A 27,775-nucleotide genomic window follows, 5' to 3' on the forward strand; every position below is an offset into this window, starting at 1 on the left:
CCAGGAAACCCATCTCACATGCAAGGAAACACAAAGGCTCAAAACAAAGAGATGGAGGAAGATTTACCCAGCATTTGGAGAGCAAAAAAAAGCAGGAGTTGCAATTCTCATCTCGGATAAAATAGACTTTAAAGCAACAAAGATCAAAAGAGACAAAGAAGGCCATTACATAATGGTAAAAGGATTGATACAACAAGAAGAGCTAATGATCCTAATCATATATGGACCCAATACAGGAGCACCCAGATACATAAAACAAGTTCTTAATGACTTACTTACAAAGAGACTTAGACTCCCACACAATAATAGTGGGAGACTTTAACACTCCACTGTCAATATTGGACAGATCAACCAGACAGAAAATCAACAAGGATATCCAGGGCTTGAACTCAGACCTGGAGCAAGCAAACCTGATAGACATTTACAAAACTCTCCACCCCAAATCCACAGAATATACATTCTTCTCAGCACCACGTCACACCTACTCTAAAATTGACCACATAATTGGAAGTAAAGCACTCCTCAGCAAATGCAAAACAACTGAAATCATAACAAACAGTCTCTCAGACCATAGTGCAATCAAGTTAGAACTCAGAATTCAGAAACTAACCCAGAACCGCACAGCTTCATGGAAACCAAACAACTGGCTCTTGAATGTTGACTGGATAAACAATGAAATGAAGGCAAAAATAAGGAAGTTCTTCGAAACCAATGAGAACGAACACACAACATGCCAGAATCTCTGGGACACATTTAAAGCAGTGTCTAGAGGAAAATACATAGCAATAAGTGCCCATATGAGGAGAATGGAGAGATCCAAAATTGACACCCTATCATCAAAATTGAAAGACCTAGAGGAGCAAGATCAAAAAAACTCAAAACCCAGCAGAAGACAAGAAATAACTAAGATCAGAGCTGAACTGAAGGAGATAGAGACACGAAAAACCCTTCAAAAAACCAATAAATCCAAGAGCTGGTTTTTTGAAAAGATCAACAAAATAGACAGACCATGAGCCAGATTGATTAAAAAGAAAAGAGAGAACAACCAAATAGATGCAATAAAAAATGATAAAGGGGAAATCACCACAGATTCCACAGAAATTCAAACCATCATCAGAGAATATTACAAACAACTCTATGCACATAAACTAGTAAACCTGGAAGAAATGGATAAATTCCTGGACTCCTGTATCCTCCCAAGCCTAAACCAGAAAAAAGCTGAAACTATGAATAGACCAATAACAAGGTCAGAAATCGAGGCAGCAATTAAGAGCCTAACACAAATAGAGCCCAGGTCCAGATGGGTTCACAGCCGAATTCTACCAGACACACAAAGAGGAGCTGGTACCATTCCTTCTGAAACTATTCCAAATAATCCAAAAAGAGGGAATCTTTCCCAAATCATTTTATGAGACCAATATCATCCTGATACCAAAACCCAGCAGAGACCCAAAAAGAAAAGAAAACTTCAGGCCAATATCCATGATGAACATAGACGCAAAAATCTTCAATAAAATATTGGCAAGCCGATTGCAACAGCAAATCAAAAAAACTTATCCAGCATGATCAAGTAGGATTCATCCCGGGGATGCAAGGCTGGTTCCACCTATGCAAGTCTATAAACGTAATTCACCACATAAACAGAACCAAAAACAAAAACCACATGATTATCTCAATTGACGGAAAGAAGGCATTCGACAAAATTCAACAGCCCTTTATGCTAAAAACCCTCAATAAACTCAGTATCGATGGAACGTATCTCAAAGTAATAAAAGCTATTTATGACAATCCAACAGCCAATATCGTACTTAATGGGCAAAAACTGGAAGCATTCCCTTTGAAATCCGGCACTAGACAAGGATGCCCTCTTTCACCACTCCTATTCAATATAGTACTGAAAGTTCTAGCCAGAGCAATCAGGCAAGAAAAAGAAATAAAGGGTATTCAAATAGGACAGGAGGAAGCCAAATTGTCTCTATTTGCAGACGACATGATAGTATACCTAGAAAACCCCATCACCTCAGCCCAAAAACTCCTGAAACCGATAAGCAACTTCAGCAAAGTCTCAGGATATAAAATCAACGTGCAAAAATCACAAGCATTCCTCTACACCAATAACAGACTGAAAGAGAGCCAAATCAAGAACGAACTGCCATTCACAATTGCTACAAAAAGAATAAAATACCTCGGAATACAACTCACAAGGAACGTAAGGGACCTCTTCAAAGAAAACTACAAAACACTGCTCAACGATATAAGAGAGGACACAAACAGATGGAGAAACATTCCATGTTCATGGTTAGGAAGAATTAATATCATGAAAATGGCTATACTGCCTAAAGTAATTTACAGCATCAATGCTATCCCCATCAAGCTACCATTGACTTTCTTCACAGAACTGGAAAAAACCACCATGAACTTCATATGGAACCAAAAGAGAGCCCGCATAGCCAAGTCAATTCTAAGCAAAAAGAACACAGCGGGGGGCATCACACTACCGGATTTCAAACTATACTACAAGGCTACAGTAATCAAAACAGCAAGGTACTGGTACCAAAACAGAGATATAGACCAATGTAACAGAACAGAGGCATCGGAGGCAACACAACATATCTACAACCATACAATCTTGGAGAAACCTGACAAAAACAAGCAATGGGGAAAGGATTCCCTGTTTAATAAATGGTGTTGGGAATACTGGCTAGCCATGTGCAGAAAGCAGAAACTGGACGCCTTTCTGACACCTTACACTAAAATTAACTCCAGATGGATTAAAGACTTAAACATAAGACCTGGCACCATAAAAACCCTAGAAGGAAATCTAGGCAAAACCATCCAGGACATAGGAGTAGGCAAGGACTTCATGAACAAAACACCAAAAGCATTGGCAACAAAAGCCAAAAGAGACAAATGGGACCTAATGAAACTCCACAGCTTCTGCACTGCAAAAGAAACAGTTACTAAAGTGAATCAGCAACCAACAGAATGGGAAAAGTTTTTGCAGTTTACCCATCTGACAAAGGGCTGATATCCAGAATTTACAAAGAACTCAAACAGATACACAGGAAAAAAACAAAGAAGCCCATTCAAAATTGGGTGAAGGATATGAACAGACACTTCACGAAAGAAGACATATATGATGCCAACAATCATATGAAAAAATGCTCCTCATCACTGGTCATCAGAGAGATACAAATCAAAACCACATTGAGATAGCATCTCACGCCAGTTAGAATGGCGAACATTAAAAAATCTGGAGACAACAGATGTTGGAGAGGATGTGGAGAAAAAGGAACACTTTTACACTGTTGGTGGGAGTGTACCTTAGTTCAACCATTGTGGAAGACAGTGTGGCGATTCCTCATGGCCTTAGAAATAGAAATTCCATTTGACCCAGCAATCCCATTACTGGGTATATATCCAAAGGACTATAAATCGTTCTACTATAAGGACACATGCAAATGAATGTTCATTGCAGCACTGTTTACAATAGCAAAGACCTGGAATCAACCCAAATGCCCATTGATGATAGACTGGATTGGGAAAATGTGGCACATATACACCATGGAATATTATGCAGCAATCAGAAATGATGAGTTCATGTCGTTTGTAGGGACATGGATGAATCTGGAGAACATCATTCTCAGCAAACTGACACAAGAACAGAAAATGAAATACCGCATATTCTCACTCATAGGCGGGTGATGAAAAATGAGAACACATGGAAACAGGGAGGGGAGTACTAAACTCTGGGGTCTATTGGGAGGAAAAGGGGAGGGCCAATAAGGGGGAGCTGGGGAGGGATAGCCTGGAGAGAAATGCCAAATGTGGGTTAAGGGGAGAAAGGAAGCAAAACACACTGCCATGTGTGTACCTATGCAACAGTCTTGCATGTTCTGCACATGTACCCCAAAACCTAAAATGCAATAAAAAATTAAAATAAAATGAACTTCAAAATAAATAAATAAATTAAATAACTGATGTTTGACCCCTGCATACCAGGATGTTCTGCAGCAAAGTATTTAAGCAATGCCTTTAGCATATGTAGCCCTGTATAAAGATGCTTATCTAACCTCCCCAGTGGTCATAGGTTACAGCAAGAAAGACTGAGATGTAATCAGCTGCACATGTTTGTACCTTGAAAGCTTGCTATACAAATGATACTTCCTGGATGGTGAATGTAGGGATCCACCATCACATGACCACCGCAGATATCACTTCTGTTTGTAAGATCCTATTAAATATTTCTTCTGACAAAAAAAAAAAAGAAAACCATCATTTCAAGCAAACTAACATAAGAACAGAAAATGAAACATCACATGTTCTTATTAATAACTGGGAGTTGAACAATGAGAACAAGAGGACACAGGGAGGGGATCATCACACACCAAGGCCTGTCGAAGGCTGGGAGGCAAGGGGAGTGATAGTATTAGGAGCAATACCTAATGTAGATGATAGGTTGATGGGTGCATCAAACCACCATGGCACACGTTTATCTATGTAACAAACTTGCATATTCTGCACATGTACCCCAGAACTTCAAGTACATATATATATATAAAGAAAGTATATCTACAGGGAAAATTTTTAGAAACGAGATTGGTAAGCCAAAAGATAAAGCCATATTATTTGTTAGTCATAGATATGATAGATACAGAAATAAATGTAGATGTGAATATTTTTGTGGGTGTATATATACATATGTTTCTTAGCTTTGTTCACTTAAAGGACCAAGAAGCAATGCTTTCAAAAGCATTATACTAGCTTACATTGCCATCAGCAATGTTTTATCTGTCTTGAACAATATGCTTGCTTAAATCAGGATACAGATGTGCTTTTATACATTGCAAGTGGTTGATACGCTTCTTAATTCTCTTTTAATCTGTAGATTTTATGAACCACTTCAATCCCTGTTTTTTTATTTAAATGTATTTGTCTAAAAATCCGTATCTGCCTTGCAGAGTTTCCCACAGGCTGGATTTTTCTGACTGGATACAATGATGTCATTTTTCATGTAATTCTGTACTTTGCATTTCCCATAAATTATTCAATTTAGAGACTTGACCAGATTTCAATGAACTTTTTGGTAAGAATATTTCATTAAAGGTATTATGTACCTCACTAAAAAGCACCTTGTGGCTGACAACCTAGAATTTTTTAAACAGTTTATTATGTACCTTAAAGATGTATTTTTAAGATGAAGAAAAGTGTAAGGAAAAACATATTCTATGTGTGCCACCATATATATGCTACCTCAAAAATAAGTTACTATTATATTTTGTCTGGTAATATGTAGTAAACCAGGTAAGTTTTTTCTAATACTACAATTCACTGCATAAAACACTGAAGCCCATAAATAACATCATTGGGTACATGCTGTTTCTTGCCCTTACTTTTCTAATAGAGCTCTATGCTAGTTATTGAACAGATAGTGGCACTCCCAGGTTTATTGCAGCATTATACATGATACCTAAGATAGGTAATCAACCTAGATGTTCATCAATGAATAAATGGATATAGATAATATGGTGTATATATATATATATATAAAATGAAATTTTATTGAGCCACAAAAAATCATGGAATCCTGTCATTTGCAACAGCATAGCTGGAACTGGAAGACATTATGTTAAGTGAAATAAGCCAAGCAAACAGAGACAAATGTCACATGTTTTCATACATATATAAAAACTAAAATAATTCACCTTATGGAGGTAATGAATAGAATGTTGGCTACCAGAGGCTGGGAATGGTAGTTGGGTGGGAGAGATAAAGACAGGTGGTTACTGGGAACAAAAATACAGTTAGATAGAAGGAAGATCTAGTCTAGTGTTCAGTAGTACAATAGGGCCACTACAGCTAACAATAATTTATTGTACATTTCAAAATAGGCAGTAGATTGGAATGCTCCCAACACACAAAAATATAGTTGTTTGAAATGATGGATATCCCAGTTACCCAGATTTTATCATTATTCATTGGATGCTTGTATCAAAATATCAAACTTTCCTCATAAATACATACAACTATTAGCTATACATAAAAATCAAAATCATAATCCCAACACTTTGGGAAGCAGAGGTGGGCAGATCACAAGGTTGGTGTTCAAGACCAGCCTGACCAACATGGTGAAACCCCATTTCTACTAAAAATACAAAAAAAAAATTAGCCAGGCGTGGTAGTGCATGCCTGGTGCCTGTAATTCCAGCTACTCAGGAGGCTGAGGCAGGTGAGTCACTTGAACCCAGGAGGTGGAGGCTGCAGTGAGCTGAGATCCCACCACTGCACTCCAGCCTAGGCGACAGTGAGACTTTGTCTTAAAAAAAATTTAAAAAATAAAAATACATATGCTAGTTATGCTTTTCAATTTAGGCCAAAGTCATCTCTTTTATGAAAGGAAGATGGGAAAGGAGTGCAATCGTTGAAGGTTAATTTGTTCAAACCCTTTACACAGCTTCCTCAGTCATGCCTCACAATATCCTGAGAATTAGGTAGCCACTATTCCCATTTTACAACTGATAAAATAGAAGTATTGCTGGGCCTGGCATGGTGGCTCATGCCACTTAATCACAGCACTTTGGGAGGCCTATGCAGATGGATCACTTGAGCTCAGAATTTTGAGACCAACCTTGGCAGCATGGTGAAATCCCATCTCTAGAAAAACAGACAAAAATTAGTTGGGTATGGTGGCAGATGCTGTAGTCCCAGCTACTCAAGAGGCTGAGGTGGGAGGATTGTTTGAGCCTGGGAGGCAGAGGTTGAAGTGAGCAGAGATTGTGCCACTGGACGTCAGCCTGGGCAACAGAGTGAGGCCTTGCCTCAAAAATAGTGAAATAACTTTTCCAAAGTAATGCATTAAATAATTCACAGAGCAAGGAAATGCATTACAATGTTCATTAACATAAATACATGTATTATAAACTGAAACAACCAAAGCGGTCATTCACAAAGTAGGAAAATAAATTGTGGTATACCACAATACATCAGGGAAAATAAATTAACTGTTATTAAAAGTGATCAACATAGATAAAGCTAACAACCATATTTTGACCAAAAACAAGTTTAGAATATATACAGCATACCATTTATATTTTAAAGGAAGTAAAAGGATACTATATATTTCTGAGATATTAATGTCCATGTGGTAAAATATTTTTTAAAATTATTCATAGAAAAAAACCACTAAATTAATGACTGGAGTAATGGAATTAAGGAGGGCTACGCAGGACATTTCAGTTGTATTGATCAAATTTTTACTTTTTAAACAGAGCTAAGGCTACAATGGTATTGGTTAAATTTTTCTTTACAGGCTTGTGTTTTGCTTAATATTTAATACTTTAAAAAATAAAGTAAATGGTATCTGGAGTACAAGAATTAATGTTGAAATAAATGTACATGGATCTATAAGACAAAAAAGATAGAAAGTTGGGGAAGGATGGCAAGAAGGAAAGCTGAAGAGGGGAGGAAAAACAAATGCTACAATTCCACTACCCGGATATTTTCATAGCTAGTTGTTTTGTTCATAATTTTCTATTTTTTCTGTTCATATAGAAGTATGTATGAACATATATTGTAAAGAAACATTGGACAATATTATGACTACTACTAGAAAACCTATTTTGTAACTTATTTTGTAGGCACCAAATCAGTGCCATTAAAAAGGGCCATATTCTATCCAATCATATCGTTATACCACAGTTTATTTTACCAATTCACTATTGATAAGCATTTAGATTATTTCCAAAGTTTTCTATTACAAGTAATGCTGCAATTTACACATTATGTGCATTTGTGCATGGCTGTGTGTATTTTCAGTAGTAATTGTGTTGAAAAAAATTCCTAAGGGTAGAATTTCTAGGTCAAAATGTAACAGGTTTTCAAGTTTGTCACATATGCCAAATAGCCTAACAATAAATGATTATACTAATTTACACATTTAACAATACTGTAATTGAGTGCTAGTTTCCCCAAACTTTGCACAACACTGGGCATAAACAATGTTTTTATCCCCTTGTCAATCATAATCTACTATTCCGTTTTCTCATGTGCATTTATTAGTGAGGCTGAGACACTTTTTTAACGTTTACTCACCATGCTTGAATAACTTCTTCTAATTTTTTGCCTTTTTTTAACGTTTTTGAAGTTTTAATTATGGATACATATGAATTGTACATATTTATGGGGTACATGTGATATTTTGATTAGAACATACAATGTGTAATAATCAAATCTGAGTGGTTCGTATATCCATCACCTCAAACATTTATCATTTCTTTGTGTTAGAATCAGTCCAATTCTGTATTTAATTACTTTGAAATATATCATATTTAACTATAGTTGTTCTATTATGCTACCAAACACGAAATCACAAATACCAGGAAAGTCAACAGATAACTGGATCAGGAGCCAAAATGTTTACATGCAAATAAAGGATCTGGCGCAATGAAAATGCGAAACAAGGAAAAGAAAGAGCCAGAATAATGGGGACATAAAGGGTGAGAGAGAACGAGAAAAACGATAAGGAAAAGCTATGCAGGGAAACAGAATTCTCACCTCAGGGTCCCCCTCCCCCTCTGCTCTGTTTCAGACACCTATTCTCATTCCTGCACTCCTACCCCTGGCGTCATGCTAGCTGGTCTGTCTTTCCTCCTTCTGGAAAAAGACAAATTATTAAATAAAGGGAGGATGAGTCCTAACTCATCCCCACTTCTCGTCTCCTGTCAGATGTTCAAATACAACTTACCACGCAGTCACCGCCATCCAACTGCAGGTCACTCTCCACTTCACCGCGGTCTGATGTCTTGGCTACAAGATCTAAGCCTTTCTGACGCCCCAGCCAGTTCAGGCTGCCGGTCTCCTGTCCTTAAGCCTTTCCCGAGGCAGTCCGCTTACCTGATGTCAGCATACCAGGCGCCCCAACACCCACTGGAAGCACAAGCCCCAGCTCAGGTCAGTTTCCGGCACCTAGCGTCCCCAGGTCCTCACGTGACTTAGTTTCCCAGGCAATGGTGCTTTTCTCCCGGATGTAGCAGTCGGCTGAAAAGGACTGAGTGCGTCTTAGAGTTAACCCTCAAACCACCATGGCCAGTGAATGAAGAATAAGCCTGTTGAGTGTTTCGTCTATTTATACGGCATTATGCTGGATATTATAAAGTAAAGGGATGAAAGAAACTGGAGACTTTTCACCAACAACTACACACAGATCTATATTATTAGAATTCTTAAAATGAGTACGTGTTGTTTTTATAATTAAACAACAGGAAAATAATGATTAATAATTAAAAGGGATTATGTATTAAACAAAACCTTATGATTACAACACCACCTTATAGCCTTGAAAATAGGTATTGTTTCGTGAGAAAGATCATAGCAGTGTGCAAATATCAATTCAGAACTTTAAACAGGAAGAATATACACACCAAAAGAGATTTTTTAAAAACAAAACCTATGCTTTACGTGCTCTGTGATTGTCACTGGGCTTAGGAGAGCCTGTTATTCTGCTATGTAGTCCCATCAGAAAGACAGAGCATGTTGTAGCCATGCATGTCAGAATCAACCAAGGTCAAGAATTTCTTATGACCAGTCATAAAGTCCCTGAAACAAAACACACAGAAATCCATGTAAATAAGAAATAAAGAGGCTCAGACCTTGCAGAAAGATCGAGAACAGTGACCAAAGACATGCTACCTTGGCTGGAATCTGGCTCTGCCCTTTACAAATTTATGAGACCTTTTAATCTGTTAATTGCTTGTTGTAAAAATTACATTAAGCAAGTCTTAATATGTATAATGCATTTAAAACAATGTCTGGCAATGAGAAGACCTGTTTGATAAATAAATAAATAAATAAATAAAATATGGGACACAGACATTGCAGCATAGGAATACTTCAATCAGGAATCTTAGGTCTCCGAAAACAATGGTGATACTAATTTAGCTGTACAGGAAGGAGGTGTCCTGTGTGGCTGACATAAATATTTCAGGGTTAGGAGGGAAATATTCCTACATTTCTTATTTAAGAAAACAACACATCAAGGTTGTTTAGAAAGGCAGAGGGGATGATGGATCCAGGCAGCCTAGATTTAGATCCTTGGTCTGCATTATTAACTCAAGTTATTTAACCCTTCTGTGCCTCTGTTTCCCCATAGGCAAAATAGAGATAATAGTACCAATTTCATACTATTCTTATTGTTGTGAGAAAATTGCATATTAAATAAAATTACAACAATGACTGGCATATAAATATTGATTAAAACTAGTAACAAGAGACAAAAAAGGTGGGAGAATTAAAAGGTAAACCCGCGTGGAACTACAGTCTCAGCCTAAAGTAGATGAAATAGATGCCCACTGCCAGAGACCTCATCAAGGTATTTCAGATAAGAATATCTCATGCAATGACAGTATTGTGAAGGTGATAAGATTGCAGTGTCCTTGGAAAACAAGGATAAATCCCTCAGAAATCTAGAACAAGTATGCTGACAACATAAAGTGGAATCCAACCTGACTAAGATGATAACCTGAGCTATTAGAGTTGGAGCTGGGGTCAGTGAACTACAGCTCAAGTGTCAAAGCTTGTCTACTATCTGTTTTTGTTTGATCAGAGAGCAAATAATTATTTTTAAATATATAAGTGGTTGAAAAAAATTAAGAAACCAATATTTCATGACATGTAAAAATTATATAAAATTTAAATTTTCAAAAATAAAGTTTTATTGGAATACAAACACACTCATTCATTTATATATTGTCTGTGGTTACCTTTACAATATAATGACAGGATTAAGTACTTAAAATAGACATTACAGCAACAAGATAAAAGGATTTCAAGTCTGTAATTGTGGAGTCACCACACCAACCATGGATGAATTATCCTCAGACGGTCACGTGTTATTTGGAGTATTTTTATAGCAGTCTAATTAATCTGTATTCTGACCTGTACAGAGTACAGGCAAGTTTAAACAATTGATTTGGCTTTCCATCTGAACACATTTAGATAATGTTTATTTAAAACTTTGCAAGATTCTGCTTAAACCAATTTGGCCCAAATTAGTCAACTACAAATTAGATTAATTTGCAAAACCTTAGACATCAATATTACAGTGAGAAACACATTGAAGATAAACATAATGAAAAAATTACCACACTTATATGTAACAATTTGTAAAACAATACCAAGCTTGTTTAAACCTATACTGGTTTCTGCAAAGAAAGACCCCCAAGACAGCCACTAAGGCATGTAGTAGGTATTAACTAAAGACTTGACTGACCTGATATCCTGAGGATGTAATAATTTCTACAATAAGTAGGTACCATGCAGTGTGGGGGTGGTCCTAAAGGAGATGCTTGCCCATTATACCTAGATAGTTATCTATGTGTGACTGATAACAAGGTGGTCAAGGGAAGAGATTATCACCTATTGAAATAGGTATAAAAGATTCACTAAGCTAGTAATCAGAAAAAAATTAAAAACCAGAAAGAAATAATGTATCTACATACTACATTTTTTTAGCTAGATCTAACAGAAGAATTGAGGCTGTAATAGTTTTGTAGATTTAAATATTTTAAAATTTTACTTTATGTTCTGGGATACATGTGCAGAACACGCAGGTTTGTTACATAAGTGCACATTTGCCATGGTGGTTTGCTCACCTATCAACCCATCATCTAGGTTTTAAGCCCATCATGCATTAGGTGTTTTTCCTAATGCTCTCCTTCCCCTTGGCCCCCACCTCCTGACAGGCCCCAGGGTGTGATGTTCTCCTCTCTGTGTCCATGCATTCTCATTGTTCAACTCCCATTTGTGAGTGAGAACATGAGGTGTCTGATTTTCTGTTCTTGTGTCAGTTTGCTGAGAATGTTGGCTTCCAGCTTCAGCCATGTCCCAGCAAAGGACATGAACTCATTCATTTGTATGGCTGCATGGTATTCTATAGTGTATATGTGACACATTTTTCTTTATCCAAGGGAACACCACAAATTGAGGGAATTTATCTTTGAGGCAGTCAACAGTAGATCTATTAGAAAAAGACTTAAAATAACTCTCTTAAATGTGCATAAAGAGCTAAACAAAAATGTGGAAAAATAACTACATAAAATTAGAGAAATATTGTATGACCCAAATGAGAATATCAATGATGTGATAGATACTATGAAAATTGTGAAGCAAAAAAACTACCATAACTGAAAGAAAGTTATTCAAAGTAGATTTAAACAAACGGAATTAGTGAACTTGAAATAGGACAATTGAAACTGAGTTTGAGGAGCAGACAGAAAAAGATGAAGAAAAATGAACAGAACCTAAGAGGCTTGTAGGATGCCATTAAGCAGACCAACATATGCATTATGAGAATCATAAAAAGAGAAGAGAGAGATGAGGCAAAGGAATATTTGAAGAAATAGCCAAAAACTTGCCAAATTTGATGAAAGACATGAATCAATGAATTTAAAAACCTCAAAAATCCAAATAAAATAAACTCAAACACCATAAGACATATTATAATCAAAACATGTAAAGTCCATAAAAGAATCTTTAAAGGAACCAAATAGAAGAGACTCATCATGTAAATGGATCTTAAATAAGATAACTAGCTTATTTCTCTGCAGAAATCTTGAAGTTGAGAAGGCAGTGGAATGATATATTTAATTTGTTGAAAGAAAAGAAAATGATCAACTAAGTATTCTATGTTCAGTAAAACCATCCTTCAAAAAAATGAAAGAAATTAAGACATTCGAAGAAAAACAAAAGCTGAACTAGGTCATTACCATTGCACTTGCCCTACATAAAATGCTGAAGAGAGTCCTTCATATTGAAATGAAAGAATTCTAGACAATAAATCAAATTCATATGAAAACATAAAATCTTCTAGTAAAGATAAATATACGAGCAAAAATAAAAGCTGATACTGTATTTTTATTTTGTAACTCCAGTTTTACATTTTTTTTCTAAAAAATTTAAAGGACAGAAGGATATAAAATAAATATAAATGTATGTTATTAGATGCACAATCTATGAAGATGTAATGTATAACAATCACCACATAAAAAAGGTGTAGAATTAAAATTTTAGGAGCTCAGAGGAAAATTTATACCTTTACATTACTACATTAAGAAAGAAGGAAAATGTCATGTTAATAATCTTACTTTACACCTTGAGGCACTAAAAGTAGAGCTAAGTAAAACTTAAGCATAAAGCAGAAAATATAGACTAGAGAATACATAGATAAAATAGAGACTACAAAAACAATAAATAAAATCATCAGAGCTTCTGGGTGCAGTGGCTCATGCCTGTAATCCCAGCACTTTGGGAGATCAAGATAGTGAGATGACTTGAGGTCAGAAGTTTGAGACAAGCCTGGCCAACATGGTGAAACCTCCATTTTTACTAAAAATGCAACAATCAGCCAGGCATGGTGGCAAGCACCTGTAATCCCAGGTACTCAAAAGGCTGAGGCAGGAGAATGGCTTGAACGTGGGAGTTGGAAGTTATACTGAGCCACTGCACTCCAACCTGAGCAACAAAGCAAGACTCCATCTCAAAATAATAATAATAATCATAATAAGATCAGAGCCAATTGCTGGTTCTCTAAAAAGATCAAAATTGACAACATATTATAGACCATAGAAAGATGAAACCGATTATATGGGAAAACTAAAAACAATTGTATGCCAACAAATTAGATAATGTAGATAAAATTAACAAATTCCTGGAAAAATACAAGTTGCTGAATCTAACTCACGAAGTACAAAATTTGAATGTACCTATAAGAGATAAAGAGATTTCATCAGTACTCAACAACTTTTCCATAAAGAAAAACCCAGTTTATAATTGCATCTCTGGGGAATTCTACCCAACATGTAAAGAATTAACAGAAAAATCTTCAAGAAGTTGTCTAAAATTTAGAAGAGAAAGGGACTTCTGAATTCATCCTGAGCCCAATAGTAAACAGGTACCAAAACCAGTTATTACATCAATTGTTCAAATGTGTATCTCATCTGAATACAGATGCACAAATCATCAACTTAATGCTAACAAACTGAATCCAGAAGCATATAAAATGCCAAATGAAATTTTGCTTAATATCTGATAATTAATGTAATACATCATATCAATATAATAACAACAGAAAAAACAAAGAACTCATGGCTAACATAATTAATGGTAAAAAAACTGAATTTTTTCTTTAAATTCAGGAACAGGACAAGGATGTCTGCTTTCATTATTTCTATTTTACATTATACTAGTGTTTGTACTAAGATAAATTTGTAGAAATGTGAAATAAAAGGCATGCCAATTGGAAAGGAAAAAATAAAACTATGTCTTAGCTCTAATTCACAATGACAGAATCTGTTATTGCAGGAAACCATAAAAAATTGACTAAAGAGCTCTTAGATCTAAAAAACAAGTTTTTAAGGTTGTAGGATGTAAGTTCAACATAAAATATTCTATTGTATGTCTATACAGTTGCAACAAACAATCCAGAAATTGAATTAAGGAAAGCAATTTTATTTACAGCACAATCAAAATAAATAAAATACTTAGGAATAAATTTAACAAAAGAACTTAAAAACCAACCATCTGGAAACCACAAAATAATGTTTACAGGAATAAAAATACCTAAACAAATGAAAAGACACTTTATATTCATTTATTGGAAGAATCAATATTTTCAAGATGGCGAATCACCCTACAAGGATATATAGACTTGAAACAATCCCTAACAAAATTTCACATTGCTTCTTTGCAGAAATTGGCAAGCTGATCCTAAAATTTATATGGAATTTTAAGGGCCCCAAAATAGCAAAAATATGCTTGAGAAAAAGCAAAGTTTGAGTACCCACCCAATATTCTGATTCCAAAACTACTTCAAAGCTAGAGTAACAAAGACAGGATGTAACTTAAGTAAACTGAATATAATTGAATGTCCAAATATAAGCCTTCCCATTCCAATCCATTTATATTCTAAATGCCCTGAAGACAATCTAGTCCAGGTAGAGGGGAAGAGTTTTTAAAAAATGGTGCTAGAGAAACTAGATATCTATATGCAAATGAATGAAGTTGAGCCCTTACCTGATACCACATATGTGCTTTTAGTGAAAATGGAGCATGGACATGTATGTAAGGGCTAAAACTATAAAACTCTTTCAAATTATCAAAGTTGTGAATTTTGTGTTATTTGAGTAAGGAATGGGTTTATAGATAAGGTGCTAAAATCCCGTAAAAGAGAAACTCTGAAGACAATTAGATATATTTGATTTCACAAAAATTAATGACCTGTGTCCATCAAAGGTAATTATCATAAAAGTAAAATGGCACCAACAGAATGAAAGAAAACATTTGCAAATTACGTATGTATGTATGTGGGGGGGGTATATGTGGACTTGTGTCAGGAATATATAAAAATGATTAGAAGTCAATAATTACAATATAAACTACCAAATATTTAAATGTGCAGAGATCCAAAAGGACATATCTAAAAAGAAGATATAAATATCTTTACAAACAAAGAAAAAAAATATCAAAATTATTACATACCAAAGAAATACACATGTAAATCACAATGTGATACCACTTTACGCTCATTTGGATGGCCATAAACAAAAAGAAATACAATACCCAGTGATGGGATGGATGGGAAGAAAGTAGAACCCACTTGCACTGCTGGTAGCAATGTAAAATGCTGCAGTCAGTTTAGACAACTATTTGGCAGTTCTTTAAAAATTCAAACATATCATTACAGGATCATCTGAAATTCCACTCAAGTATAGACCCAATAGGTATGAAATCATATGTTCACATGAAAACTTCTACACAAATATTAATATCGACATTATTTATAGTGGCCAAAAAGTGTCCATCAACTGATGAATGCATAAACAAAATGTAGTAAAACAATATTATTCAATAATCAGTAAAGATTAATTTATTACTGATATTACTTGGTTGAACCTTAAAAACTTTATGTAAAATAAATAAATCACAAAAGAACACATGTTGTATTATTCTATCTGTATAAAATATCTAGAAAAATCAAATATGTAGATAGAGAAATTATATTAGTCATTGCCTAGGGCTTGATTGGTGGTAAGTGTGTGAGTGTTGTAGGAGAAATAGGGTGTGAATCTCAATGGATGTAAGCTTTCCTTTATGGGGAGCCAAAATATTGTAAAATCAGGTTCCAGTACTGATTGTACAATCCTGTGATTGTACTCAATACAAAACAGTATTGTGCATTTTAATGGATTAATTTGCAGTATGTGACATAGCTCTATGAAGCTATCATAAAAAAATTATTGCAAGATATTTTCAAAATATTGAGGGAATCTTATGATATGTGGGCATCCTGCCCTTTAGAAAGAATGTTCAAGTAGTAGCCACCTGTTATGAACACCGGATGCAATAATATTTTGAAGTCTAAGACATATTTATTTTAAGACATATATAAAAATTTTTAGAAGCATATCTGTAAAACATGTTTATAACATCTGTATAGCTTGAAATTAATAATAAAATAATAATGAACATTTTTAAAGTATAAAATTATATGAGACTGTATTTCACAAGATATAAAAATGATAATATATACAACTCAAGTTTGAAGTTTTCTGGAGTAAACTCAAGTTTGTTTTAACATTTGAAATTTAAAGATTGTGATTAACAATTTTAACAAACTAAAAATGAAAAAGCACACGATTACTTCAATAGATGCTAAAAATTTATATGACAAAACTCAGTACATATTCATGAAAAAATTCACCAAATAAAGAATAAATATTACAAATATTGATAGGCATCTACCAAAATCCTACAGAAAACATAATAATGTGAAAGACTGAGGGTTTTCCCCCTAAGATTAGGACCAAGGCTAGGAAGCCTTTTCTCATCATTTCTATTTAATATTTTACTTGACTTTCTAGACTGTTTAATCAAACAAGAAAAGAAAGAAAAAAAGAGAAAGACACTCGAGAGAGAAAAAGACAAGAAATATAAAAGAACGTTACACATGAAAGAAGTATAACTGTTTCATTTGCAGATATTGTGATCATTACCAATAAAATACTCATGAACCTATGAAACTAAGACTAGAACTTATAGAATTTAACAATGCTGCATATTATAAATTCAATATACACAAATTAATTATATTTTTAGGTATTACCAGCAAACAACTGGAAAACAAAATGACAAGATAGTTCTACTTGCAGTAGCACTCACCTATGGGAAGACTTGCTTGATGAAGAATAGTCACAAACTTTCAATTTGTAAAAAGTGCAATATCTGCAAAGTGCAATAAAATTAGGTATGCTGGCACATGTATCCCAAAACATTACTTGTAAATCACAAATACACACAAATTTGTTTTGTAAAAGAAAAATAGTATAAGAAATTTACACCAATTAATTATGTATCCTAGATAAGATGAACAAGTTTCTGGAAATACGAATTACCACAATTGATTCGGGAAGTTTTTTTAAAAAATCTGAACACGTCTATAAATAGCTTTAAAAAATGGATAAACGATTAAAAACCTTCCTATGGAAAAAATGCAGAAACTGATGGGGAAATGCTACAAAACAACCTAAAAAGAATTTTAATAGGTTGAGTGTAGCAACCTATGAAAGAATTACACATTATGAACAAGTGGAAATTATCTAAGGGTAAAAATAGTTCAACATACAAATATAATGCACCACATTAATAATAGAAAAGAAAAAAAAGGATAATTTCAATTGCTGCAGAAAATGTGTATGACAAAGTCGAATACTCTTTCATCAAAAATCACCCAAAAGAGAAAAACAGAAGGAAATTTCTTAAAACTGATATTGAGCATTCACACATCAATAGCTAATTATGCTTAATTGTAAAAATGGACAATGTACAATCAAGAGCAGAATGGAGATGATAGCCTATACCACTGCTACTCACCATTGTGATGGAAGTTCTAGCAAGAACAATTAAAGAAGAAAAAATAAATAAAAGGCATTAAAAATGGGAAAAAAGGCAGCTAAACTATATTTGCAAATGACATGATCTTATATACATATATAATACTAAGGAATTCATAGAAAGACTATTAAAGCTAAAAATGAATTCTGCAAAGGTGCAGGATACCAGGTCATCACATACAAAAATCAGAAGATATTTTTATAAACTAGCAATTTCCAGTCTGGAAAGGAAATTGAGAAAACAATTTCATATAAATATCAATAAAATGCTTAGGACTAAACTTAATCAAGGAGGCAAAGACTTTTACAATGAAAATTGCAAAACATTACTGGAGAAGTTAAGGAAAATATAAGTAGATTAAAAGATATCCCATTTTTATAGATTGGAAGCAATATTATTAAGATGTCAATACTACTTACAGTATAAAGTTATCTACGGATTCAGTGTAATTTCTATGAAATTCTCAATGATATTTTATTCCAGAAATACAAAAATTCATCCTAAAATTAATATCAAAACTTAAGTAATCCAGATAGTAAAAACAACATTGAAAAAGAAAAACCGAAATATTAAAAAAACTCACACTTCTTGACTTCAAAACTTACTATAAAACTATAGTAATCAAAACATATAGGCATACAAATATAAAGACAGACATATAGATCAATTAAATATAATGAAAAGCCCAGAAAATAACCCTTGAATATATTGTCAAATGATTTTTAACATGGATGCCAAGAAAATTTAATAGGCAAAGCACAGCCTTTTAACTGCTATTTTGGTATGGGAACAACTGGATATTGACATGCAAAAGAATAAATTTGAATGCCTAAACTCCACCTCCTAGGACCTGAATATTTGTCCCCTATGAAACTCACAGTTGAAACTTATTCCCAAATGTAATAGTTTTGGGGAGTAGTGTCACAGGAAAGTGATTGGGTCATGAGGTCTCTGCCTTCATGAATGGATTAATCCATTCATGGATTAATCAGTTAATGAGTTATTGCAGAAGTGGATTAGTTATCATAAGAATTAGTCTAATATAAAATCCAGTTTGCTTCTCAGTGCACATTTCTTGTCCTATATTAATTCCTTCCACCATGTTATCACACAGTATGAGGTCTTCACCAGTAGTCCAGTAGATGAAACTGTTCAGTCTTGTACTTCTCAGCCTCCAAAACTGTGAGTTAAAATAAAGCTTTTAAATACAAATTCCCTTGTCTTGGGTATTCTGTTAAAGCTATAGAAAATTGATTAGAACAGAAAACTGTTACCAGGATGTGGGGCTGTTGTTAATAAAATATACGGCATAAACAAAATGTGGTACATACACACCATGGAATACTATGCAGCCATAAAAAGGGATGAGATCATGTACATTGAAGGGAAATAGATGAAGCTGGAAGCCACTATCATCAGAAATCTAATGCATGAACAGAAAATCAAGCACCATATGATCTCACTTATAAGTGGGAGCTGAACAATGAGAACACCTGGACACAGGGAGGGGAACAACACACACTGTAGGCTGGGGTTGGGGGAGAGAGCACTTTAGGAAAAATAGCTAATGCATTCTGGGCTCAATACCTAGGTGATGGGTTGACAGGTGCAGCAAATCACCATGGCACCCTCAATATCCCAGAACTGTGGAGCCAATGGAAACATGCAAAGCTATTCTGGTAGAACTGAAGTGTGGAATAAGCTCAGAAAAGCCATAGAGGTAGAGTTGCCCAATGTCTTGAGATTCTTTTTTTGAATTTTATATTTATTTATTTATTTATTTATTTATTGCATTTTAGGTTTTGGGGTACATGTGAAGAACATGCAAGATAGTTGCATAGGTATACACTTGGCAGTGTGATTTGCTGTCTTCCTCCCCTTCATCTATATCTGGCATTTCTCCCCATGCTATCTCACCCCAACTCCCCACCCACAGCTGTCCCTCCCCTATTCCCCCCAACAGACACCAGTGTGTAGTGCTCCCCTCCCTGTGTCCATGTGTTCTCATTGTTCAACACCCACCTATGAGTGAGAACATGTGGTATTCCATTTTCTGTTCTTGTCTCAGTTTGCTGAGAATGATGGTCTCCAGGTTCATCCATGTCCCTACAAACGACACGAACTCATCGATTCTGATGGCTGCATAATATTCCATGTTGTATATGTGTCACATTTTCTCCATCCAGTCTATCATCGAAGGGCATTTGGGTTGGTTCCAGGTCTTTGCTATTGTAAACAGTGCTGCAATGAACATTTGTGTACATGTGTCCTTATAGTAGAATGATTTATAATCCTCTGGATATATACCCAGTAATGGGATTGCTGGGTCAAATGGAATTTCTATTTCTAGGTCCTTGAGGAATCACCACACTGTCTTCCACAATGGCTGAACTAAGTTACACTCCCACCAGCAGTGTAAAAGTGTTCCTATTTCTCCACATCCTCTCCAGCATCTGTTGTCTCCAGGTTTTTTAATGATCGCCATTCTAACTGGCACGAGATGGTATCTCAATGTAGTTTTCATTTGCATTTCTCTAATGACCAGTGATGATGAGCGTTTTTTCATATGTTTGTTGGCCTCATGTATGTCTTCTTTTGTAAAGTGTCTGTTTATATCCTTCACCCACTTTTGAATCGGCTTGGTTGTTTTTTTCTTGTAAATCTGTTTGAGTTCTTTGTAAATTCTGGATATCAGCCCTTTGTCAGATGGGTAAACTGCAAAAATTTTTTCCCATTCTGTTGGCTGCCAATTCACTCTAATGACCTTCTTTTGCTGTGCAGAAGCTGTGGACTTTGATTAGGTCCCATTTGTCTATTTTGGCTTTTGTTGCCAATGCTTTTGGTGTTTTGGTCATGAAGTCCTTGCCTACTCCTATGTCCTGAATGGTTTTGCCTAGATTTTCTTCTAGGGTTTTTAGGCTGTGAACATCCATGATCTCATCCACCTTTATCCCCTCCATGCCCTCCTCCCTATGCTGTCTCTACTGTTGTTGCCAGTATTCATAGGGAGGGTGGCAGCCCCAGACATACCAGTTCCCCACCCCAACTGACCTGTGTGCACCTCAGTATGCTGTTAGTGGTGCTGTCACATGCAAATGAGAATAGATCTTGCTTCCACCACCCAAAGAAACACTTTGGCTGGCACCAAGCTTCTAAGAGTTGTGACCAGCAGCCCAGGAACATCTTTACCCATTAGGTGCATCAGGTTCCTAAACCTGAGGGGACAGATAACAAAGCTGGGGGCCTGATATCATCCCCTCAGAGTTAGAGCATACAGCTCAGGAGTACTGCCTGAGTCTCAGTCGCTCCCCCAGCCCCAATCTACCAGAAATGAAGGCAGTCCGCTGAATCTAACTTGTACCACAATCAAACCTGCAATGGCATCAAAGAAGATAAAACTATGAAATAAAACCCATCCAAAGGACAGCAGCTTTAAGGACTGAAGGAACATCACCCAACAAAGATGAGAAAGAGCTAGTGCAAGGACTCTGACTACTCAAAAATCCAGAATGTCTTATTACCTTCAGACAACCACACTAGTTCCCCAGCAATGGTTCTGAACCAGGCTGAGGTGGGTGAAATGACGGAAATGGAATCCAGAATATGAATAGAAATAAAGATTACTGATATTTACAAGAAAGTCAAAATCCAATGGATTATTTCTAAGGAATACAATAAAACAATACAGGAGATCAAAGACAAAGTTGTCATTTTAAGAAAGAACCAAACTGAGCTAATAGAGCTGAAAAACTCATTTCAAGAGTTTCAGTACAAATCACAACTGTTAACAGCAGAATTGACCAAGGCAAGGAAAGAATCTCAGAGCTTGAAAACCTATTGTTCTTTCTCTTTCTTTCTTTTCTTTCCTCCTTCCTTCCTTCCTTCCTTCCTTCCTTCCTTCCTTCCTTCCTTCCTTCCTTCCTTCCTTCCTTCCTTCTTTCCTTTCTTTCTCTTTCTTTCTTTCTTTCTTTCTTTCTTTCTTTCTTTCTTTCTTTCTTTCTTTCTTTCTTTCTTTTTCTCTCTCTCTCTCTCTCTCTCTCTTTCTTTCTTTCTTCTTTCTTTCTTTTTTTTGAGACAGAGTCTTGCTGTGTTGCCAGGCTGGAGTGCAGTGGTGTGATCTTGGTTCACTGCAACCTCCACCTTCTGGGTTCAAGTGATTCTCCTGCCTCAGCCTCCCAGGTAACTGGGACTACTGGTGCATGTCACCATGCCCAGCTAATTTTTGTATTTTTAGTAGAGATGAGGTTTCACCATGTTGCCCAGGATGGTGTCAATCTCCTGGCTTCGTGATCCACCCACCTCAGCCTCCCAAAGTGCTGGGATTAGAGATGTGTGCCACTGTACCTGGCTGATAACCTGTTTTTCAAAGTAACTCAGACAAAAATATAGAAAAAAACAGTAAAGAAGAATGAACAAGATCTCTGAGAAACATGAGCTTATGTAAAGAGACTTAATCTATGACTCATTGGCATGCCCGAAAGAAAAGGGGAAGAAGCAAGCAACTTGAAAAACATATTTCAGGACACTATCCATTACCATTTCTCCAACCTCATGAGAGAGGCCAACATTCTAATTCAGAAAGCCCTATGAAACACTACATAAGTAGATCATCCCCAAGACACATAGTCATCAAATTGTTCAAGGTTGAAATGAAAGAAAAAATGTTAAAGGTAACTAGAGAGAAGGGGGCAGGTGACATACAAAGGGAATCCCATCAGGTTAACAGAAAAAAACCCTACAAGACAGGAGAGAATAAGGACCTATATTCGGCATTCTTAAAGAAAATAATTTTCAGCCAAGAACTTTATATCCAACCAAACTAAGCTTCATTTTTCATGTCTCACAGCCACTGCTGCTATAGCCTTCAGGGTCTAGCAGTAATTAGACAGTGGTGTGAATGTTCAGCATCTCCTCATGGAGTAGGACACCATGATCTGGGACTCCAGCCACCCCCATGGAAGCTCTTGTGTTGGTAGCACTTCCCTGGGAAGAAGCTCCCAGACAGACAATGGCCACCATTTTTGTGGTATCACAGACTCCACTGCTGTAGCTTTCAAGCTTTGGAGAGCAAGAGGTAATTAGGGAATGTTACAGATCCCCTATACAGCACAGCCATCTCATGGAAAAGGGGCCAGATATTTTTTATTTTTTTATATGGGTCCCTGATCCCACTTTTTCTCATTGGGTGGGATCCCCAAAACTAGGAATCCAGCCACCCCTCATTGGGGCTCTCAGGCTGGTAGAAGGTTTGCACTTTCCTGGGATGAAGTTCCCAGATGGAGAGGCCAGACGCCTTTTTCACTGTGTCACAGCCTTTGCCACTAGTCTTCAGGCTCTAGATTGTACATGGTGATTAGGGAGTGGTGTGGATGTCCAGCACAGCATAGCCATCTGATGGATAAGTGGCTGGACTGTTTCCATGTGGGTTGCCATCCCCACTTTTCTCACTGGGTGAGGTCTCCTCACCTGGGACTCCAGCACAACTACCCTGCACCCACCTGAGCACTTCAGCAAGAGGTGACACTATGTTTCTCTGAGAAGGAAATTCAAGACATAAGCCATACCTACCATATCCTATACCATTGCAGCTGCAGTGGTACCAGCATAACCACCTTTAGGCAGCAGAAACAGCAAAGGGCATAGATGCTCTGATGGCACCTCAATGACACTGCCTCTAGCATAAGGAGAGGAGTCCAGCCTTGCTTCCCTGAGAACCTCCACCCTGAATCCTTCACAAAGCAAGACCCCTGGATCAGAACTGCAGAAGAGCCACTCTACCCATGGTTGAGCATACAAACTGGTAGGGGCTCTCTGTTTCCCTGGGAATGGGCTTCCAGAAGCAACTGACAGTCTCTCTACCGCTGCCATAGTAATGATTTTGCCCCTCCTGCAATCATTCTGGAGAAGAAACAAAGAGCCTTGGGCCTTCACCCAAGCTTTCAGCACACCACAGTAACTATATGGAGAACAGCCCAGTTTCTTATTCATGTGAGCTCTTGAACCCTCACTCTTTAATAAGTGGAGACCACAGCTTGAGCCAGTAAAGCAACTGCCCCACCACATAGCTGAATATTTCCAGTAACAACAGTGCTGCATTTCTCTGAAGTCCAACTCCAAGAAATAACTGAGTGCTCCTCTACATTCCCTAATTAATTAGGGAATTAATTACCTCTTGCCCTTGCAGTTGCTCCCCTCAAACAAGGAAAGCAGCAAAGACCCAAAGTATTTTAACCATACCTTCAACAAGCTTCAGTTGCCATAAGAATAAGATGCTAGTCTGTCTCCCATGGATACTACCCCCACCATTTACCACCAGGCAGGGCACCCCAGCTAGGTTCACAGTGTAACCACACCATTCAATCATACTGAGTAACAATGCCTTTGCATCTACCTAAGGTGGAGCTCCAAGAGACCAGTAAAAGGACTGCTGCCACAATCACTTCCCTTCATGCCTTCTTTGAAGCCTCCAAGGGAAGGTCTCTTCCTTTCATGCCTCCAAGCTGGGACAGGAACATTAAGCCTGATATTGGCCCAGAGCTATGGTGTACAGCCTGAAACTGCTACACCAAGATCTGCTGCCAGCATGTGAGAGAGGAGCCCACAATTTCAGAGCAATGAGAGAGAGCACAGCTGCAATCATGAGGAAATATAGAGGAGCCACATGACTGAGCAAGAGCCTATCTACTGATCATTATGCTTAAGCAGTACCTACTGGATGAGAGCTAGAGAAATCTACACCAAAAATACTTTGCTAATATGCCCCCTGTAAAACCAAGGACAACCATTCAGCTAAATATAAAGACCCTGAACAAAGCCTTAGCCCTCTGAAAACATACAGAAACATAGACTACTGGCTGCACTCAATTTACACTGCAGTTGAAGGAACACCAGCCCACACATATACGAAAGAAGCAGTGCAAGAATTCTGGCAACTCAAAAATGCAGAGAATCTTCCTTCCTCCAAATGACCACACTAGTTCCTCAGCAATAGTTTCTTAACCAGAATGAAATGGCTGAAAAGACAGAAATATAATTCAGAATAGGAATAGGAACTAAAAATATTGAGATTCAGCAGAACGTTGAAATCTAATCGAAGAAAGCTAAGAATCACAATAAAACAATGCAGGAGCAGATAGACAAAAGAGCCATTATTAAAAACAAACAAACTAACTAATCTGATAGAAGTAAAAAGCACACTAGAAGAATTATATAATGCAATTGCAAGTATTAACAGCAGAATACACCAAGCTGAGTAAAGAATCTCAGAGACTGAACATAGGCTTTCTGAAATAATTCAAACAGAAATAAAGAAAAAAAAACAAAGAAGAACCAACAAAAAACCTCCAAGTAACATGAGATTATGTAAAAAGGCCAAATCTATTACTCATTGGCATCTCTGAAAGAGACAAAGAAGCAAGCAACTTGGAAAACATATTTTATTATTTATGAAAACTTTCCCAAATATGTTACAGAGATCAACATTCAAATCCAGGAAATGCAGAGAAGAATTGCAAGACATTACGCAACAAGACCATTGGCAAGACACATAGTTATTAGATTCTGCAAGATCAAAATGAAAGAAAAAAGTTAATGGCAATTACAGAAAAGGGGCAATTCACCTACAAAGGGAGTTCCATCTGTCTAACAGCATATCTTTCAATAGAAACCCTTCAAATCAGAAGTGATAGGGGTTCTGTATTTAGTATTCATATAGAAAAATACTTCCAATCAATAATTTTACCTCCACCCAAATCAAGCTTCATAAGTGAGGAGAAATAAGATTGTTTTCAGACAAGCAAATGCTGAGGAAATTTATAACCACCAGACTGCCTTAGACGAGGTCCTGAAAGGAGCACTAAACTTGTTCTAAACGCACATTTTGAAAGACAAAAGAAACGACCATTACCCCATTACCAGCCACTACAAAAAAATAAACAAATAAAACCGTTAAGTACACAGACCAATGACACTGTAAAACAATTATACAAACTAACTGGAATAATAATCATCTAACAACACAATGGCAGGATTAAATCTGCTCATGTCAGTACTAACCTTGAATGTAAATCGGCTAAATGCCTCCAAGTAAAAGGCACAGCATGGCAAGCTGGATATAGAAGCATGAACCAATGGTATGATGTCTCCAAGAGACTTATGTCACATTCAATGACATCTATAGTCTCAAAATAAAAGGAATATTCTATGAAGCAAATGGAAAACAGAAGAAATGAGGGTTTTCAATCCTAATTTCACTCAAAAGAGACATTAAAACAACAAAGATAAAAAAAAAACAAAAAAACAAAAATGGCATTACAAAATGGTAGAGTTCAATTCAACAAAAAGACCTATCATAAATATACATGCACCCAACATATGAGCACCCAGATTCATAAGGCAAGTTCTTAGAGACCTATAAAGAGTTTCAGATAAGCACACAATAATAGTGAGAGATGTTAACACTTCACTGACAGCATTAAGCAGATCATCACAGCAGAAAATTAACAACCGTATCCAGGACCTGAACTTGACATCTGACAAAATAAGCCTAACAGACATCCACAGAAGTCTCCAACCAAAAGCAACAGAATATGCATTCTTCTCATTGCCACAGGGCACAGAGTCTAAAATTGTCCACAGAATCAGACATAAAGTAATACTCAGCATATTTTTTAAAAAAACACACTTTCAGACCACAGCACAATAAAAATAGAGATCAATACTAAGAAAATTACTCAAAACCATACAATTAAATGGAAATTAAACAACCTTCTACTGAATGACTTTTGGTTAAATAATGTAATTAAGGCAGATATCAAGAAGTTCTTTGAAGCTAATGAGAACAAATATACAATATATCAGAATTTTGGGGACACAGCTAAGGCAGTGGTAAGAGGGAAGTTTATAGCACTAAACATCCACATCTGAAAGTTAGAAAGCTCTCAAACTAACAACTTAACATAACAAGTAGAAGAACTAGAGAAGTAAAAGCAAACCAACCCCAAAGCTTTCCACAATAGCCATTTTGACTGATGTGAGATGGTATCTTATTCAGGTTTTGATTTGCATTTCTCTAATAATTAGTGATATTGAGCACATATTCATATGCTTGTTGGCCACATATATATTTTTTTCAAAAAGTGTCTATGTTCTTTGCCCAATTTGTAATGAGGTTTTTCTTATTTGTTTTTAAATTAGTTTAAGTTCCTTGAAGATTATGGATATTAGACCTTTGATGCATGCATAGTATGCATAGTAAGTGAAGTGTTAACATCTCTCACTATTATTGTGTGCTTATCTGAATCTCTTTAAATGTCTCTAATAGCTTGCCTTATAAATCTTGATGCTCGTGTGTTGGTTACATATATATTTAGCATAGTTACATCATTTTGCTTAATTAAACTCTACCATTATATAATGCCCTTCTTTTTCCTTTATGATCTTTGTTGGCTTAAAGTTTGTTTTGTGTGAAATTAGGATTGCAGCCCCTCCTTTTATCTGTTTTCATTTTTTTTCATATCCTTCTAGAGTTTTATTTATTCTGTTATTTTGAGGCGGTGGATGTTATTGTATATGACATAGATCTTCAGAATACAACATACCATTGGGTGTTGTTTCTTTATCCAGCTTGCCACTCTGTGACATTTACTTAGGGCATTTTGCTCATTGACATTCAAGGTTGGTATTGACATGTGCAGATTTGATCTTTTAATCATGTTTTAACTGGTTATTATGCAAGCTTGTTTGTGTGATTGCTTTATAGTGTCACTGATTTGTGTATGTAACTGTTTTTTTTTTAATTTTTGGTAGTGGTTGGTAACTGTCTTTCCTTTTT

The 27,775-nt window shown here is 36.1% G+C and overlaps 1 protein-coding gene across 7 annotated transcripts in view; it reads right to left on the reverse strand.

Moving 5' to 3' along the window:
• Positions 1-8,927, reverse strand: part of SPIN4 (spindlin family member 4) — a 292,612-nt gene extending 283,685 nt beyond the window's left edge. For 4 of the 7 annotated variants that reach the window (XR_004738777.3, XM_035289296.3, XM_035289292.3 and 1 more), the window contains exon 1: positions 8,744-8,927. The gene's annotated coding sequence lies outside the window, so the exon portion shown is untranslated. Of the gene's footprint in view, positions 1-4,137; positions 4,251-8,743 lie in introns of all 7 variants that reach the window. The other 3 variants (XM_078362634.1, XM_078362632.1, XM_078362633.1) reach the window with 2 other exon arrangements.
• Between the last annotated feature and the right edge of the window lie 18,848 nt (positions 8,928-27,775).

Source organism: Callithrix jacchus, chromosome X (assembly GCF_049354715.1).
Source record: "Callithrix jacchus isolate 240 chromosome X, calJac240_pri, whole genome shotgun sequence".
In the NCBI taxonomy this organism is placed as follows: Eukaryota; Metazoa; Chordata; class Mammalia; order Primates; family Cebidae; genus Callithrix; species Callithrix jacchus.